The sequence below is a fragment of the Trichosurus vulpecula genome, chromosome 9, assembly GCF_011100635.1.
Source record: "Trichosurus vulpecula isolate mTriVul1 chromosome 9, mTriVul1.pri, whole genome shotgun sequence".
Classification (NCBI taxonomy): Eukaryota; Metazoa; Chordata; class Mammalia; order Diprotodontia; family Phalangeridae; genus Trichosurus; species Trichosurus vulpecula.
In genome coordinates this window covers 148,698,102-148,715,465 of record NC_050581.1, presented here as the reverse complement: position 1 = coordinate 148,715,465, position 17,364 = coordinate 148,698,102, and the positions used below count along the sequence as shown (strand labels likewise).

The 17,364-nt window shown below is 43.0% G+C and overlaps 1 protein-coding gene and 1 pseudogene across 1 annotated transcript in view; both read left to right on the top strand.

The window, feature by feature from the left end:
• GRIP2 (glutamate receptor interacting protein 2) overlaps positions 1 to 17,364 on the top strand; it is a 406,943-nt gene that overhangs the window by 273,149 nt on the left and 116,430 nt on the right. The gene's annotated exons all lie outside the window — the stretch shown is intronic.
• LOC118831419 lies at positions 281 to 1,025 on the top strand (annotated as a pseudogene).

Below are 17,364 nucleotides of genomic sequence, written 5' to 3'. Positions count from 1 at the left end.
AGTGCTGTCTGTTATAATCTAGCCCCTTTCCCCCAGTCGTCAACAGGCAATCAAAAAGACAAATTCAGGCCAGAAGCGCAGGGAAGGGGAGTCGCTGTGGTTTCCTGCTTCAACAGTGCTTGAACGGAACCCGCTGCTCGATTCCCGGCCGGAGCCGCCCTTAGCCACCTCTCCACCTTCACCTCCACTAACCAACACTTCTTCCGTCCTACCGTTCGAGCAGCAGCCGCTCGTTCAGCCGCCCCCCCGGCCGTCGCCGCCGCCTCCGCCTCCTCCCGCCTCCTCGTCAGCCTCCATCGCCGCCGCCGCCGCCATGACCACCTCGTCCCCTTCTCAGGTGCGACAGAACTACCACCAGGACTCGGAGGCCGCCATCAACCGCCAGATCAATCTGGAGCTGTACGCCTCCTACGTGTACCTGTCCATGTCCTACTACTTTGACCGCGATGACGTGGCGCTGAAGAACTTTGCCAAGTATTTCCTACACCAGTCCCACGAGGAGCGGGAGCACGCTGAGAAGCTGATGAAACTGCAGAACCAGCGCGGGGGCCGCATCTTCCTGCAGGACATCAAGAAACCAGACCGAGATGACTGGGAGAGAGGACTGAACGCAACGGAGTGTGCTCTGCACTTGGAAAAAAAATGTCCATCAGTCGTTACTGGAATTGCACAAGCTGGCAACTGACAAGAATGACCCCCATTTATGTGATTTCATCGAAACCCACTACCTGGACGAACAGGTAAAGTCCATCAAACAACTGGGTGATCACGTAACCAACCTGCGCAAAATGGGGGCCCCCGATTCTGGCATGGCGGAATATCTTTTTGACAAGCACACCCTTGGATCCAGTGACAACGAGAGCTAAGCCACACCTGGCTTCCCCCACACCTGGGAACTGTGGGCGTGACTCCTGCTGTCTTTCAGTGCATGCATATTTTGGTTATCTGACCTTTTCATAATCTGTACCAAAAAACTACCACCATTTACATCCCAATAAAGTGACTTGGTACTGATGAAAAAAAAATGACAAGTTCAGGGGACCCCTTAACAGTCCTTAACACAATACACAATACACAGACACACTCACACATCCTACCAATCCCCCCAAATTTCTTTTCTTTCCATCTCAAAAACCATGTGCTCTAGGCAGGCTAGTCTCTTCCCAGAAATACCTTGCTCATTTCTGCCTCTGTGTTATTCCTCCAAGTTAGTCAACCATCATTTATTAAGCACCTGCTGTATGCCACATATTGTGCTGAGTACTATAGCCCCACAATTAGGCTGCCATTTCCACTCATCCAAGACACGTTTGTCTTTTAGGGCCCAGCTTGGTCCACCCTCTCTCTGTGAAGTCTTTCCCTACTACACCAGCCCCCATGGACCTCATCTCTTCTCGATCTTCCCTAGCACTTACTGTCTATGCCACAGAGTACCTGGTCATGTTCAATCATGACAGTAATTTTAATAAGTCACATAACAAATGATCATGCTCGCTACCAAAGTGTTTTCTCCACGACAACTCTGTGAGGTGGTCTAAGTATCATGAGCCTCATTTTACAGAAAATAATTATCTATAACTGTTCAGTCATTTTCAGTTGTGCCTGACTGTGACTCCATTTGAGGTTTTCTTGGCAAAGATACTGGAGTGGTTTGCCATTTCCTTCTTCAGCTCTTTTTACAGATAAAGAGATTGAGGCAAACGAGGTTAAGTGACTTTCCCAAGGTCACTCAGCTAGGAAGTGTCTGAGGCCAGATTCAAACTCAAGTCTTCATAACTCCAGTTTCCTTGCTTCTCTACTACAGGGCAGCACAGCTAATGAAACCACATTGTGGCTGTGTGAATTTCCTGTCCTTCCTTGGGGCTCTTTTGGATGTGTGGGAAGCATTGCATTCTCCATTGTGAATAAAATGGTCATTCAGAAGAACAGGACCAAGCAGCAGGTTGAAACTACAGGAGTTCTTTCTACTTTGAACCTCTGAAAGCTTCCTTATTTAGGGCTGGGGGAAGACAAACTTTACCAATGTATAAACAGCTTTGGAGGCTGCCCTAGGACAGCATGTACTCTGTGGTCCAGTCCCACTGGGCATCTTTCTATCCTGGGAGGGGAACCATTCTTGAGCATCTCCAAGAGGATGGAAATGGAAAGAGAACCCACCCTTGGGCTGCAGTCTTGGCCCTTTCCATAACTAGCTGTGGGACCTTAGGAAAAATCACTTTCACCTCTCTGAATCTCAGTTTCCCTGTCTATAAAGTGATGTTGGAAAGAGTTGGCTGCCCTTTCTCCTATGAATGTTGTGTGGGGAAAATGTGATAATGTATGTAATGTGTGTATAAAATCACATATGTAATGTTTGGCCACTCACCATTGGTCATTCTTAGAACCACTGTCATTGTACCTTCCTGACCCAGATCAAGAAGTGACAGCATCTACACAGAATGTTGTCATGAGAGGCATGCCAGTTTTAATCCAGGAAATCCCAGTCTCAGAGCTGGGAGAGACATCAGAAGCCACATGGCCCAGCCATATCTAATCAGACCACCTCTCTACAACACGGCTAATGAGTCTGAATTCCCCCAATGAGGGTCAACCCCTATGTCCTGGGGTATCACCTTCCACTTAGGGCCAGTCCTTATTGTTAGGGGTTTTTGCCCCTGACATCAAACCTACATTTTCTGCTTTATAACTTCTACTCATTATCCTCTGCAGAGGACCAGAACAAATCTAATTCCTTTTTCATCTGACAACCCTTCAAATACTTGAAGGTGGCTATCATGTCCTGCTTGGAGCCTCCTCTTCTCCAGCCCAGACAGCCCCAGCTCCTTCAAATAATTCTTGCATGAGATTATTTCCAGAACTCTCATCATACTCTGGGTACTTCTCTGGATATATTCTAACTTATCTCTGACCAGCCATTCTATATCTATGGACCTGGCACTGGATACCATTTTCCAGGATAGAGTAAAGCAGTCCTGTCACCTTCCTTATTCTAGACATCATGCCTTTTTTAATGTAACCTGAGAAAGCACAGACTTTTATCACTGCCATGCGGCACTATTAGTCCATATTGAGTTTGTAGTCCACTCAGACCCCAGGTCTTTTTCACGAGGACAACGAAAACCACATCTCTCACCTCTGTATTTACAGGGTTGATTTTCCAAGCCCAAATGTAGATTTTTACATTTCTCCCTGTTGAGTTTCACTTTTTTTGCTTCAGTCCATTCTTTTTAGAATCTGACTGTCATCCATAGAATTAGCTAACCCTCCAAGCCTTGTGATATACACAAAGTTGACAAGCATGGCATCTATATCTTTAGGCAAGTTACTGAAAAAATGTTGAAAGGCATAGGTCCAAAGGACAGATCCTTGAGTTGCTCCACTGGAGGCTAGTTTCTAAATAGTGATCCATTGTCAATCATTCTACAGGTATTTGTTGAGTGCCTACTATGTGCCAGACCAGAGATTCTTAACATGGTATCCACAGAGGTCCATGGAGAGATTTCATGGAGTCTGTGAATTTGAATGAGAAAAAACTTGCATCTTTATTTTCATAGCCTGTAACCAAAATTTTGAATTTCCCTTAATCATTTAAAAAGATTATTCTGAGAAAGGATTCATTAGGCTTCACCAGACTGTGAAAGGGGTCCATCACACACACACACACACACACACACACACACACACACACACAGAGGGAGAGAGAGAGGCAGGAGAGAGGGAGAGAGATTAAGAATTTCTGTGCCAGGCGCTATTCTAGGTCCTAGGGATATAGGTAATAATAATGGCTAACATTTATATACCACTCTGAGGTTTGCAAAGTGCTTTATAAATTATCTCATGTTATCCTCACAACAACCCCAGGAAGTGGGCACTATTAATTACCCCTGTTTTACAGATAAAGAAGCTGAAGCAAACAGAGGTTAAGTGACTTGCTCAGGGTCACACAGCAAATCCATCACAGAGGCTAAATTTGAACTCAGGTCTTCCTGGCTCCAGGTTCAGGACCCTATCCACTGTACCACTTAGCTGTTCCTGTAATGAAAGAATCAAAGAATGAAATAGTGTCTACTCCCAGGGAGCTTACATCTGCATGGAGTAAATATATCATACATACATACATACATATATATATATATATATATCATAAATAAAAAATAAAAAAACTGCAAATGTATACACAGTAATTAAGTCTGATGACAAAAGGTGCTAGCAGTTGTGAGGGGTCAGGGAGAGTATTGAGAAAAGCTTCATGTGGAACTGCATTGTTTGAACTGCATTTTCAAAGGAAGAGAGGGACTCTGTGAGACAGAAGCAAGGAGTGAATGCATTCTAGGCATGGGGGATGGCTAGTGATGGGAGGTGGACTGCTCTGTGTGTGTGTGTGTGTGTGTGTGACATACAGAGACACAGAGAAACAGAGAGACAGAGATAATATCTTTGCACTTTTGATCTAACCTTGCCCCCAGCTCTAAATCCACTTAACTTGCATATGCTAACTAACCCACATCTCTCCATTTAACCACAAGTATAACATGAGACATCATCAGTACGGAAACAAAGAGGATCCAGTTGCAAGAGAAAATGGTGGGGGCGGGAGGGGGCTGGAGGGGGGCAGGATGTGACCCTGGAAACTTTAAAACAGCTGGGCTGCCAGGCATCCATACCTGGGATTGAGCGTGTCTGGTACCTCATGGCTAGGTCAGATAGCCCCCTCAGCATCAAGGTCTGGTTGTCAATGTCTCCAATCACTTCTCCTGCCCAGCTCCTGTGTCCTTCTGGCTCCTGACCTCCAGCTTCTAAGCCCACTGCATATAATCAGACTCCAGACCCTCACCTCCCAATTGACCACCAGCTTCTAGGCCCTCTGGCCAACCTCCAGCATTCCAGCTTCTCTACTTCACCTCCCATGGCCCTGTAGCACAGATGAAAAGACACCATATATTATAGCCAGAGTTGTGTCCTCCCTAATAAAAGCCCTCGGCTCCTCTCAGCTGCTCCTGATCATAGCCAGCATTTTTTCACTTTCTACCGTTGATAACACCCGTCTTCAGAAACCTAATAAAAATGGAGTCACTCTCTATGAAGATCCTCATTTCCCTCCTGCTTGGATTTACGGTTGCTCATTCCCTTGATTAATAGAGTCGACAGTATCTTCAAAGCCACTCTTCCCTTGCAATGATTGTTTAGTTTTTATTGGTCATTCTTCACTCTGGAGGGGTCATTCACTTGGATAACTTTCAAGAAAGGCCTGCTTTGCCAATATCAGACATTTCTCTCAAAGTTATTCCATTGACAGGTAGTTTCTCTTTATAGTGATAGCCATGAGCTGTAGGAGTTCATGGACCTTGCCTTGCTCCCCACCGAGTTCTTGTCCATGTGGTAAAAGGCAATTATTGCTCTTCCTGATTCATGTATATGGAATTGTTGGTTCTTGAAATGTACATCTGACATTTTCTTGTTATCTTCCTTAAAACCCCCATGGAAGGGAAGGAACACTGGACTAGAAGGCAGGAGAAATGGATTTTAAACCTGGTTCTGCAGCTAATCTGCTATATGTGATTAGGAGAGAGACTTTTCCTCTTGGGGCCTCAGTCCCTCACCTCTAAAATTAAAGGAGTTGGCTTTTATGTCCTCTATAGTTCTTCTCAGCTTGAACATTCCATGTTCTACAGTCCCTCCCAGCTCTGACATTCTGTGTTCTGAGGCCCCTCCCAGTTCTAACATTCTCTGCTCTGAGACCCCTCCCAGCTCTGACATTTTCTGTTCTAAGGCCCCTCCAGCTCTGACATTCTTTATTCTGAGGCCCCTTCCAGTTGTAACATTCTATGTTCTAAGGCCCCTCCCAGTCCTAACATTCTGTGTTCTGCAGTCCCTCCCAGCTCTAACATTCTGTGTTCTACAGTCCCTCCCAGCTCTAACATTCTGTGTTCTGAGGCCCCTCCCAGCTCTGACGTTCTGTGTTCTGAGGCCCCTTCCAGCTCTGACATTCTGTGTTCTAAGGCCCCATCCCAGCTCTGTCGTACCGTGTTCTGAGGCCCCTCCCAGCTGCTGATCAGCACAGGAGATTTGACCTACTCATTTCTTACCTTTCCCAGTTTGCCCCCTCCTTGGGCAGGTGCTCCTCTCTGCCTCCCTTCCCCCACACACAGCCCACTTTCACAGAGAGGTTTACCATTTTGATTCAGGGTTTAGGGAAGACTCCCAATCAGATTTCCCCACTTACTGCATCTTAGAATTCCTGAGCTCAAGAGATCCATGAGTCTCAGCCTCCCTAGTAGCAAAGATTACAGGCGTGTGCCACCATGCTCAGTTCAACCCCTTTATTTTGCAGAGGTACTGAAACTCCATAAGGGCAAAGACTTGGCCAAGGTCACATAATAAAAAAGAGTTGGGGCCCAAACTAGAGCTCAGGTCTTTGGAAGCCCAGTCTAGTCCAATGCTCTTTCCAATACATTATGCGATGCCATTTGGAGGCATGGCCATGAAAACCAAGCCACCAGGTCCACCATTGTTTCCTCTTTCCTGAGCTTCTGAAACAGTGATGAAAACAGTCCTAGGATAAGTCACCCTTCCTGCCTGGGAATGTGATTTATCAGTAACAGAGTGAGTGACTCAGAGGTCTCTGTTGATGTTTTCATGACCATAAATATTAAAGAATAACATTTTGAGTGTTCCTTTTCTTCCTGCCTTTCCATCCCTAGTGGTCTCTCTCCCTCACCATTCACGCTACTCTCAGGAAAGGTTCTGTTGTTCCTATACCTGCATCAATCTCTGGACTACCATCTACCTTTCAGGAAGGAGGGATGGGGGTACTATGCTGAGGGACATCATATTCTCAGGTTTATTTGTTCCTGAGGAATAAAAAGATATCCTCCAATGAAAGAATGTCAGGCATCAGCCTGCAGACAGCTAAGGAAAAGATTTGGGGGCAAGTGGTTTTTCCTTGGTGACCTTGAAATCACTCTATGCAGGCAGGCTCCTGCTCTATTTATGACTAAGGACAACTGTGTTTATGGACGTTAAAATTCTGCATTGAAATGACTATTTTCAGGTTGACTGAGGCCTATTGACAAGCAGTCAATTGCATAGTACTCTACACACCCAAATCTCTTTACCAATGGTCAGCCAGAATGGAATCCAAGAGTGGTCAATTGTGTTATGCTCTGAACATGGGCCTAGACCTGGTGTTATAAAGCTTTTATGTATAGAGAGAGAAAATCACATTTACTGCTATAAGAAAATGTGTTTTCAAGAATTAACGATATATATCTATTTTTGCCAAAAAAGTGCCTCTTTCAGTAAAGAATAATACCCTAAGTTGGCATGAAGTTTCTCATTTTTAAAGATTATTCACATCAGTGATCTTTATAGCATCAACCAAAAGTCAGAGGGTTCCTTTCATGGTAAGACTTTTAGGTAGAAAATTCAAGTATTTCTCTTTTCTATTAATAGAGAAAGATACTGAAGCCCAGGTCTCATTGGAAGGCCAAAAGTATTAAACAAACAAGTCCAACTCACATCTCCGGGCTTTTTCCCCCAGTTCTCTACTTATGCCTTCTATTCAATCAAGTTGCTCTCCCCACTCCTCATCCCCTTGCCGCCCCTCCCCAGAATGCTGAAATCTCACTGCCTGTAAGAAGCCTTTTCCAGTCCTCCTTAATCCCACCTTACTTCTAGAACTACCCCCTCCCCCTCTTTAACCCATCTAGGACTTGCTTGGATGTAGTGGTTTGCATGGTGTCTCCTCCGTTAGACTGTCCTTATTATGGTTTGCCTTTGTTTTTACCCTTGGCACTTAGCACAGTGTCTGGCACATAGTAGTTGTTTAATAAATGCCATTTGATTCATTAATAGGTGGCAATCTAGAGTGAAAGCACAATGTACAGCACTAATGGAGGGCAGGTTTCAAATCCCAAACATGACATTTACAAGCTGTGTAAGCATGGATAAACACCTTAACTAGATCAAACCTCATCTGCAAAATGGAGACAGTAATACCTGTCGTGCCTCCCTCACAGGGCTGTTGTAAGGATCAAATAAGATGATATTTAGAAAACACTCTGTAAAACTTGCATCGTACAGCTTACATTTCAGCTGCCCTTCTTCTGTCCACCCCAAGGTGCCTTCTGACATCCTATGACAAGCTTTGGAAAGAATTTAGGGAGGCACCAAATCTCGATGACTCCAAAGAGCCCCGCTCTAAAGAGTAATCAGAGGAAATTGACATTTTGGCGACTTGCAGGATATCTTTTCTTAGCTTACTCTTTGATTAATCGAACATAACTGCAAGAGGACTGAGCAGAAACCCCACTGCTCATCACTGGCCCCCAGACAAAGCAGGAAGGGGGAGACTGCAGGGACTGAGCTCATTTGAACAGCAGGACATATCGTAGCTGAATTAATGATATGTATTTTTTAAAGGTTCAGTAGGGTAGCCAGCTATTCATTATTGAGTTAATTGCCCAGGGAAGGGGAGAAGACTTATGCAGAGGGACTGGGATAGTTGGGTTCTTGCTTCTTACTGAAGTCTTTTTCAATTGTAACCCTGAGTGGGTTGTTTCTAAGAGTACTGGATTGGGAGAAAAGGAGCTTGCGGTCCTTGACCTGATTCTACTATAAACTAACCATGACCATGCGCAGATGCCTTCATCCCTACAATCTCTTAGATCTCTTTGATTTGTATTTTGATGTTTTTGTACAAGAGGAAATTAGATGGATAAATGGATAGAGAGCACTAGGCCTGGAGTCAGGAAGACCTGAGTTCGAATCCGGTCTCAACTTCCTAGCTATGTGACCCTGGACAAATCGCTTAACCCTGTTTGCTTCAGTTTCTTCATCTGTAAAATAAGCTGGAGAAGGAAATGGCAAACCACTCCAGGATCTTTGCCAAGAAAACCCCAAATGGGGTCACAAAGAGCTGGACACAATTGAACAACAGCAATAGTATCTGCCAAGGTTCTATGACTTCTGACCATAAAGGTGCTATCACTGTGAGCATGGGAACAGGTGAAAGGGTAGGGAAGGGCCATGAAAGTGTTACTAGTGACTTAGCTGTCAGTGACCTTGTGACACAGTCAATCCTGCCCCACCATTGGTACATTATGTGCCTAGAATCTCCACCAATGTATAGCCCAACTCTCTGTGTAAAACTTTCCTTGAAATGTATACAACATTGGGGGAAGAGACAGACCCTGAAATACTAGAGTAAATCTGTGATTTCATCAATTTGGATGTTCTCTGTAAGGATGAAGATTGTACCCTTCCTGCCCTTTCTGTAGTATTCTAATCCATCCCATCAGAGGGTCCACTCACCATGCTGGGAGGGGCCTTCTTCAGGTTCTGCTAACATCTCAAGTATCCTTGTAGAGCATGGGGGCTGTCCACTAGGTCTCCTTTCCTCTCACCACTTATAAATGTTGACTTTTTTCATCATACTTCTTCAAACGACATTTTTATACTGCTTCCCCTTCCTAATCCTTTTGTTGAAATGTGTCGCATTCCTTTCACATGTATAATACACCCCTCCATTTTCCTTTGGGTGATGCTCAACATTAATTCTTTGGAGACAGCAGTCTTACATGACTCATAGCTAGACAAAATCACTAGGAGAATCCTGGTGTTCAAAAGAGAGGTCTTTATTTCAGAGAGAAGCTTAGAGTCATTTACTTGCCAAGGGCCTTCTAGCACATTCTCCTCTTATTCAGATCTGGAACCAACACATGGACCATTTGCTGTATCTAAGAGATAGATGGATAGATAGATAGATAGATATGTATAGATACATGTTTGTGTATATATACCTACATATTTATATGTGCTGATAGATGGATTCTATAGGTTATCCATCCAATTCATTGACCATTTGCTGTATCTAAGAAATAGACAGACAGATAGATAGATATGTATAGACATTTACATATATACTGATGAATGGAATCCATAGTTTATCCATCCAACTTGTTGTCTATTTGCAGTATCTGAGATAAAAAGATAGACAGATTGATAAACATAGGCAGAGATATAGATAGGTGAAGCTATAGAAAAGTAAAGCTAGATGGATGGGTAGATATGGTTGGAGTGGATGTACTCTACATTGCCCATTCAACTTCATGACTTCATAGTATAGTTTGGACTATAAGCGTTCTTCATCTATTTGGTTTTCCTATGTGTGAATAGGTATACCAAACTCTTTTGAGTGACTCATTTTAGGAGGCTCTACAATATTCAGAAGCTTGATGAAATCACCTTTATGACTTCTACAAACAAGAGCATCTGAAGGATCTCATCATGTACAGGCCATCCTTCTTTGACTTAGGCCCTGGCATGGATATCCTTCATCATGTTGGATATCCTTCACCTTTTGGGAGTGTTTTATGCCTTTCTTGATATCAATCATCAGAAAATCATAAAACAAAGTAATGCTTCTTGTAACATCTTCTGGGGGATATTTTATAATATTGACAAGGCCATAGCAGACACCATGTTGGAAGAGATCTTTAAGACCATGTTTTGCTCTGCCAAATAAGAAGATTTTTTTCTCATCTACAAAAAAATAAGCATAGTGAGATGTTGTATTTCATACAACTTTTAGTTAATTATTTAATGGTAAAGATATGGTTTATTGTGGAATTTCACTTATAAAAGCATAGTAGTTTCCTTTTAAATCTCTTTGTGTCCTCAATGCATATATAAATCGTTTTATATAAATTGTATATAGATAGGAAAATAGGCATGTAGGTCAATAGTGTATAATTCTCTAGGTAAACATTTTCTGACAATAATTAGACCTGAGATTATTTTTCCCCATGGGCAGAGCTGAGCTTTTTGTTTCTCACTGAAACCTTTTCCAATTGTTGCTCTAAGGGTTTCTAAAAGTATTAGATTGGGAGAAAACAAGACTTGGATTCTTGTACCAATTTGGTATCACCTCTTCGTTCGGGTACCTGACAATCAATCTCACTGGGCACAGATTGCATTTGTGTATATTTGTATATTTGGTATAGTTGGTCTTTTTTCCATCTTTTTCCCTTTGATGTCATTTTCTCTTCCCCCATAAGCATGTCTAGGCTGTGATGTCAGAGACCAAATGTAGTGACTCTACTTTCTTTGATGATGAAAAGTTTGTTATAAAAATCCATGAAGATCTTTTCCATCTTTTGTCTGTTGGTTGTCCTTCCAATTACAACTGTAAATGTCCTCAGGCTAACCTTGCTCTATTAGATGTCATGTACGCTTTCTTTCAATTCATTTTACCCTTCATTACTTTTTGATTTTTTGTGAGGCATGCTCTTACACCATCTTCTGTAGGTTTTACAATTGAATTTATATTCAAAACCACTGTTACCCTTAAGTGGCCTATCTTTCTGCTTGGTGAGTCAATCAATTCTTTGCTGACTAAGACAGGTTTTAGGTTTTTTTGGTCTCCTTGTTTGGATAATTGATTTCCAGTGATTAAACTTTACTATGAAATTCTTGTAACTGGTGCTGATGCCCTTTCCTTCTTCCATTTACCATTTTTCATTATTAATAACTTGATTAAAAAGGCCAAATTAGAGTTGTTTTCATTTTGTGCCATATGTTTTCCTGTTTTTTTAGTCTTTCACTTTTGTATTAATTCTGATCTTTTCCCCTAAAAAGTTGGCAGCCTGACTACATAGGATTTAGGAATGATTTTTACATCAGCTGTCAGTATTTTCTTAATTGACTTCATTATTTCACGTTCACCATGTCTAGTGCCTTCTAAACATCTCAAAAAGAAAATGGATGTACTGCATAGATATGAAGCCTCTATATACTTTTCTTGTCTTTGGTCTCTCATTCCTTACTCCTGAACAACATCTTCTGGTCAATTTTTTGTCATATATTCACCTTTGCCTTCAAGTCACCAAGACTGAAGCATGTGTTGCTTTAATTTGGAGGGTCTTAAAGAGTTCTTCACTAAATTTCTCCACCTTTTCATTTTCTGCAAGGGATGTTGGTGATAAACTGCAATTGGTTTTCTGGTCTCTTATTTGCGAGTATTTATCACAAGCCACAGCGATGTGACGTGACCAAATGTCCCACGAAATGGTGACTCTTCTTGCCTTTGGACGTCCAATAAAACTAACTGTACCAGCTCCTTTATTTGCCGCTTCAAGGAGAGCACAAACACAGAAGCCTGGAAAAGTCAGCTAGAGAACCAAAGCCCCATTGCTCAGCCACAAAATTTTGCCTCCCAGCTTCTAATGGGCCAGCATCAACCCCAATTCACATGCTCCTCTTCTGCACTTGCCTTTTTTATGATGATCTGTAGGCAGCTTCAGGGTAGAAGAGAGGCAGATAGGACTCTTGGCAGTAGCTATTTACTTTTGGAGGGAATACTGGATTTGGAGTCAGAAGACCTGGACTTGAATCCTGGCTTTGCCAATTGTTACTTGTGTGAACTTAGGGCAATGTTTTTGGCCTCAGTTTACTCATATGTAAAATGAAGGGTTTGGGCTAGGTGTCCTCTTCCAGTTTTAAATTTATAGTCCTGTGATCCCCCCTTCACCTCCATTCTCCCCAAACCACACACATAGATCCACTGTCCTGCCTTTCTGAACATTTCCCTGGGTTGACATTTTCCATAGCCCCTCTCTTCCTGCTCAAATTATCTGCAGAGCTGACCTTACAAGTACAAAAAAGAATAAAACCCCTCTCAAGTGGACCCGGCTTTAGATATAAGTGAAATTCATGCTGTGATTTCAGGTCCCTTCCCCACTTAAATGACCCTGGGCAAAGTCATATTAATTGCTTGCTTCAGTTTCCTCAACTGTAAACTAAGGGCAATAATAGTACCTACCCCGAAGGATTGCTGTGGGGATCAAATGAGATGATATTTGTTTAAAAAGCACCTAGCCGGTGCCTGGTACATAGTAGGTGCTGTATAAATACTTATTCACTCCCAATTTCTTTCAGAGATGCCAGACATCTCCCCATTCATACTTTATCTTTTAGTGTTTGGAGTTGATGTCTATGGAAGTACCAGGACCTCTGGGAGTGCCCACATTACAAGTTGTCATGAGTCATTTCAATCTCAGCATGGAAAAATGATCCGAGAAGGAGAGAACATGAAACATGAGAATCCTGGACATCCTGGGAATGGGAAAATTCCATCAAAAAGGGGAAAACAAATGGAAGATTAAAGACATACTTGGTCAACTTCATAATATTACCAAGAGATAACTCTGCCATGAAGTTCCTTCCATAACCCTGGGCCTGTGCCATATACTCCCCTCTCATGCTTGTCCTAATGATGGATTCCAAGTCAAATCAAGTCAATAAAAGTTAATAAGTGCCTACTGTACACCAGTCACTGTGCCAAGTGCTGAGGTTACAAAGAAAGACAAAGATGGTCCTTGTCTGAAGGGGTCCACAGTTGGACTTGTAAAAGACAACTCTTTCAAAAGGAGGTCATTGAGGCATCTTTAATGGAGAGAAAAGAACAGAAGGAAGAACAGACAAGCAAGATAGCCTTGATACCTAGAGGTTGTGAAACCTACAGGTTATTAAGCAACCTATATATAGTAGAGGCCTGAAGTTTCCTTGTTTTATTTTCTCCTATGTATATACACATATCCATTATGTTTGATGTATGTTAAATTCAGAATAAAAATTTAAAAATTGATATTAAAAAGGCCACCCTGTCCATCAGTTATACTTAGGATAGAACTCATTGGAGATTTGGAAACCATGGTCAGGGAGCAGGATGGCCCCAAGTGACTTTGCCCCTCTACTTCCTGGCCCCAAACTCTTATAAACAGAACTTGTGAAAGCAAAGAGTCTAAGTTCCCTGATGCAGGCCTATACAATGATGAGGAAAGAAACCTATGTTGGAGGTAGGGGGTGTGACTGATAGATCTTGGGTTTTTCCACTGCACTGCTACTCAGGATAAGGAGAAATAAGGTAATATTTCAATCACTTTGGCACACAGCCTTCTTTGAGGTCAGCAGTAAGTGAGGAGAAAAAGGAGATGGGGGAGTAGAGCAGGAGCTCTGGGCATCCATATGAGAGACTGATGGAGAGAGATGACAGTCAGCACCAGAAGAGGGTAAGAATGAAGAGGAGAAACAGGAGTCTTGGATACCCATGTGAGAGACCCATGGGTTAGGATAAAGCTCTGGGTCAACAGCTCTATACGTTATTATTCAGCAAACACTCTACTTAATAAATTCCAGTGGTTCCTTCTTACCCCTAGGATCAAACAGAAACCCCTCTATTTGGAATTTAGTGGCCCTTGCCTCCCCTTCGTTCCTTTTTAGGCTGCTGCATTGAAGCCTGGGCTTTCTCTACCGGGTCCATGACACAAAAAATGTTAAGATCCCCTGTTCTACAGTTATGTTCATGTCTAAAGGAAATAGAGAGTTAAAAGTTAAGAAGGTATTAAAAAAGATTCTATCTGGTCAGTTGGGCATTTTGCAAGAATCTCTTGGTCTTCCCAAGGATCTTGCTCTAAATTCAATTTAATTCACTTCTATGAGTGCCTTCCCTGTGTTAGGCTCAGTGCTAGGTGCTGGAGATGCAAAGACAGAAACAAAATAGGTAGGTCTTGCCCCCAAAGAGGCATTCTCAGTGTCCTTGCCTCTGAGATAATTTCCAATCACCCTGATTACATCTCGCTTGTACAAAGCTATTTGCATGTTGACTCTCCTATTAGACTGTGAGCTCCTCGAGGACACAGACTGTTCTTGCCCTGCTCTGTATATCCAGTGTTTGGTGTGGTGCCTGGAACATAGTTATTATTAATATTATTATTATATATAATATAATATATAATATAATAATAATTATTAATATTATTAATAAATGCTTGTTCACTTGACTTAATGACATGAACAGAGATCAGCATATGCAAAATAGAGACAAAGTAAATTCATAGTAAATGTTTGTGGGGGAACAGTTTAGGAATAGGAAAGGTCAGTAAAGGTCTCTCTTTTGTTGGAAGAGGCCACCAGAGCTGTGCCTTTAAGGAAACTAGAGATTCTGCCGTGCAACAGTGAGAAGGGGGAGCATTTCTGGCATGGAGGCCCACCTGGTTAAAGGCAAAGTAGAATGTCACATATGGGGCCATTTGGAATAAAGTATGTGGGACAGAGAGTGCTGTGAGGTTACTCCAGGATGAGTTTGCTAAAAGGGGAGGAGCTTATTACTTTGCACATCCATAGTGATGGAAGCACCTGTATGCCTCTGATCAATTAGCTCTCTCCTTCTCCCTCAACCAGACTAGTCAATTACTCATCAGATAATGTAGTTCTATGAATCTCAGCAGCTTCTCCCTCCCTCACTCCCCACCCCCTCTCTCTCCTCCTACTCTTCTCTCTTCCTCCCTCCATCTCCCCCTTTCTCCCTCTTCCCTTTCTCTCTCTGTCTCTCTCCCTCCCTCTCCCTCTCTTTCTGTCTCTCTCTGTCTCTGTCTCTGCTTCTCTTTCTCCTCTCTCTCTCTCTCTCTCTCTCTCTCTCTCTCTCTCTCTCTCCCTCTCCCTCTCTCCCTCTCTCTGTCTCTGTCTCTCTGTCTCTCTTTCTCTTTTCCTCTTCAAGAAAACTCACCAGTGATTTAGTCCCATATGAAGCTTACCTCTTTCAGGGCCATTAAGTATTTGAATTTGAACTGTAAATCTACAGGCATCCTCTTGGCTTTTTTGCATTTCTGTGGAGTCTGTTGCCATGGTAACCCTTCCTCCTTACCATGTGACACCCCACTGGATTTCTCTCTGGGATGGTCCATCTCTCAAACCTTTTTGGCCTGATAGGACTTAAGATCAGAAGGTCACAGATTTGCATCTGGAAGACATCTCATATATCTCCCTACATTCTCCATTTTATAGATTAGGAAGCTGAGACTTAGCTGAAGAAGGTGAATGACTTGGCCAAGGTTATGCAGGTGGTTCAGTGGCAGAGACAGGATTTGAACCCAGTTCTTCTGACTCCAAACCCAGTGTTCTCTCCTCTGCCCTTTCCCATTCACCTAAGCCCAGATTGGTGGTCCCATTAGCAGCCATACTTCAGCAGCTCCCCAGACGTATATCTGGCCTCCTAGCAGATGCTTGCTGTGTCTCAGGCACACCTAAGCACCTGTCAGTCTCCCCTGAGGACTGTCTGGATCAAGGAATTGCACTGTGCTGGACAATACTTCAGCTAGGGTGGTCTTGCCTCACTAAAGTGCTCTGGAGGGACTCAGGCCAAGTACAGAGACTGGCCACTGTGGAAGTAGCACTGGGCCAGGGGTCAGAGGACCAGTGTTCAAGTCCTGACTCTGACTCTGATTATTGGTGTGACCATGGGCAAATCACTCAACAGCTTCTTGGAATCTCAGTTTCCTTATCTGTAAAATGGGGCTGATCATCCCTACCCTATCTCTATCACATGGCTGTGGTGAGCGTCCCAGTAGAAAATGGATGAGGAAACATCTTGAACACATTTAAAAGGACTATCTCCATTAAGGCAATGGGGTAATGGGGTTTTCTCTTCAGACTATAATCATGAGTTATCGCTAAGATAATAACTTCCCCTTGATATGTGGAAAGAAGCCTTTGGACTTACCATAGGCATATGAAGAGTTACTGGCATACCCAGTCCCAAGAGGTGAAGATTGCCCTTTACTTGATGTGTCCACTGCCCAAGATACACCAAGCTTACTGTGGATGATACCCAGGGAATCAGCAGTAGGGGAAGCTCTCATTTCTGGTGTGGGCTAAGGTTTATATAGTACCTTTCTCCCATCAACCCCGTGAGGTAGGAAGTACGAGCAATATTATTCTCATTTTACAGCTAAGGAAACTGAGGGTCAAAGATGTGATAGGACATATCCTTAACATTTAGCTGGTAAGTATTGAATATAGGTCTTCTGCCCTAGACAAATGCTCTTTTCAGAAGACCCCCACCATAGGAAGGTTAATACACACACTTGCCTCGCCATTGCATGTCTGGTGAAGCATGTCTCCCTCTCATTAGAGAGGTGGCAGTCTATTGGTGTAGAAGAAGACGTGCATCTTCACATATGGCCAATGCATTGATTCCTTTGCATAAGAGGCAGCGTGGGATGATGGGGTGAGTGTGCTGAATTTGGCCTCGTAGGATCCTACTTCTGCCCTTACAACCCGTGTGACCTTGGCAATGTTACCTCACTTCTGTAGCAGCCTCCTCATCTATAAAAGAGGAGGGACCCTATGGGCTCTTATGTCCCTTACAGCTCTCAGTCTATGAATCTATGATCCTTCTTTGCTACAAGGGAAAGTTTGTGTGTTCTTTTTTTGGGGGGGTGTCCATAAAGGACAGAGATGTTAAAAATGCATCAATAAAACATAAAAAAGAAGTCAGTGTCAGCTGAGTGTAGTGGTCCAGGGCTA